Raw genomic sequence first — 2,821 nt, 5'->3', positions numbered from 1 at the left:
CTTCTTATTTTGTTAGTCATTAACATCGTGCCCATGATTTGCTGTGTATCCTTAATTTAATTGATTAATAAGTTAACTTTAAAGAAGCAACCATTGATTGAATTTTTAAATAAACTAATCAACGCCTGCTAAGAGGTAGCGTGTTACAAATAGTGGTAATAATTATATAGAAAAACTTCAAAATAAGCTTCGCATGTTCAATAACTAGTAAGTATACTATGCTGCTATTTCAACTGGGTGATACTTGTTTGCAGTGAATGCATTCATTAACCAAAATGTTTCGTTTTTAACCCATATATGCCTAGTGGACTCTCCCATCCTTCTAAATTGGATCATTTTCCCCCAAAAATTAGGGATTTCTAGTATATTTATTTCTATATTTAGAATATTTCTTACAGAAATTCCTTTAAGCAAACAGCACAGACCCAGATGAGACGCCGCATCATGCTGCGTCTCATCTGAGTCTACGCTGTTCGCCAAGGCCTTTTTATAGACGCTAGGCATACATGGGTTAAGCCAATTGTAAGTAAATGATCACTCATAAGTTCATATACTTTTAAATTCTTATTTAATTTTAAGGCCCGGATTCATCAAATATTGTAGATGTTTTAGTAGCGACTTGGCTCTTGAAATCGGTTGCGATGAATAAGTTGTTATTTTGAAAGCAGAGCGTTTGGCGTATTCATTGTTTACTTAACGGAGAAATACTTGAAGTAACGTCACAACAATAACTTTTTTGAGCTCAAATGTGTATTTGTTTGATGGATATATACAAATATAGGATTCCCCACTAGAAATAAGGTTAATTAATGTATGCTATTGCCGCAGTTATTTTGCAATCCTATATGGGCATGACATTTGCAAAAACAACCTTGCAGAATTTAGCAACAAGACTTGAGTCAATAGGGCACCCACATTCACCTTCGTCTCATACGTCAACTTTTATTAAAAAAAAACACAAGCTGTTTTATTGCTATATTGACCATTATAGTTATTTAACCCATTTATGCCTAGTGGACTCTCCCATCCTAAATTGGATCAATTTATTTCCAATATTAGAGATGTCTAGTATATTTATTTCTATATTAGGAATATTTCTTACAGAAATTCCTTAAAGCAAACAGCGCAGACCCTGATGAGACGCCGCATCATGCGGCGTCTCATCTGGGTCTACGCTGTTTGCCAAGGCCTTTTTTCTAGACGCTAGGCATAAATGGGTTAAGCTCGATTGCATTGAAAGTACTTACGACTTATTTGAAACGCGCTCGAATCCGTTTCATGGGCATAGAACCAGTACTTTGTGTCTCTAGGGGAAATCTAAAAAACGCTCCCACAGTGGGGATCGAGCCCGTGACCTTTGAAGAATGATTGCATGATTAATGACACAGTTACTGTCCGGAAAAACTGCTATATGGCTTAATTTGATCTCTCTCTCTCTCTCTTTTGGATAAGAAAATATTTTTCAGTTAGGTGATCATCCTGTGAAAATTGGTTTGTTAATATTGCGGAAATCATTGTGAAGCCCTATTTTGAGAATTTCAAGGGAAATAACTTAAAAGTTTCTTTTGGAATTAGGCTGTTTATGAACTTGGTCTCAATTTCACCCGTTTTAAATTTTAGAACATTGGATGATAATCGGATGAAAACTGGTTTAGTAAAAGAACATAAATAATCAAAGAGCCATACGTTTAGATATTGAATGGTCATAACCCCAGCGATATTTGGATGGTTATCGAACTTTACTTTTATTGTATGATAATTACCATTTTCATAAATTTTGATGACGATCCGATGAAAATTTGTTGAGTAAGGGAGTGGAAATAATCAAGGGGCACTATTTTGATACATTCAAGGGCAATAACTACGAAGTGGGATTTGAATGGTTGTTGAACTTGGCCTTCGTTTTATGCTAATAAACATCTTAAGAAAGTGTGATAATATACCAATGATAAGGGGTTGAGCAGGAGAGCGGGAATTTTCTCGGAGCCATATTGTGTAGACACATACGACAATACCTCCGGAGTGGCTGTTCGGAATCGATTTGCTATTTTTCTTTGTGTCCATTTTATGCTTGTTAACATTTAAAGAAAACTTGGAAGCAATCAGATACAATCTGTATTAATTAAAGAGTTAATCACCAAAAAAAAACAACCTTATTTTGAGAAACGAGGACCAAACATACTTTATTTGCTGTAATTCTTCAACCATATGATACTCCTTATGTGAAAATCCCATTCACTCAGATACGTGAAAAGCAGGAGTTAAAAAGTATTTATTTATTACTTCGGGGCAAATACATGCTCTTTCAGGTGTCAAATGATTAGTGAAATAGGTTATGTTGTAATCGCTTAGTTATTGGTTTTGAGTTGTACGTCCGTCTGTCCGCTCGGAACACTTTTGTGCTTGAAGCCATATCTTGGCATTGATTGGACCGATTTTATCTTAACCTAGTGTGAGTGTATACATTTATTAGAGGATGATGGATGTAAAATTCCATCGCAATCTTGATACAAATAAAGGAGTCATTTTCAATTTCGACTTGAAAGATAAGACCCTTTTGTGTCCGCACCCTAATATTGGACCTGCTTCGGCAGATTTCATTAAACGTGGTATGAGTGTGTATATGGATAAGAAGAAGATGCACGTCAAATTGAGTCAAATTTGTCAAAAGCGGAGTTATGGCCGTTTTTGACCTCGAAATACCCTTTTTATAGGATATTTTCTGGCTTGAGCTTTTTCTCCAACATATTAGCCACAGTCATGAAACTTACGAGAGTTGTTCTAAATCATATTAGGCTGAGTCCATCTTAAGACCCATTAC

Source organism: Dreissena polymorpha, chromosome 3, assembly GCF_020536995.1.
Source record: "Dreissena polymorpha isolate Duluth1 chromosome 3, UMN_Dpol_1.0, whole genome shotgun sequence".
Lineage (NCBI taxonomy): Eukaryota > Metazoa > Mollusca > Bivalvia > Myida > Dreissenidae > Dreissena > Dreissena polymorpha.
The sequence above is the reverse complement of the archived record's forward strand: the minus strand, read 5'-3'. Positions refer to the sequence as shown.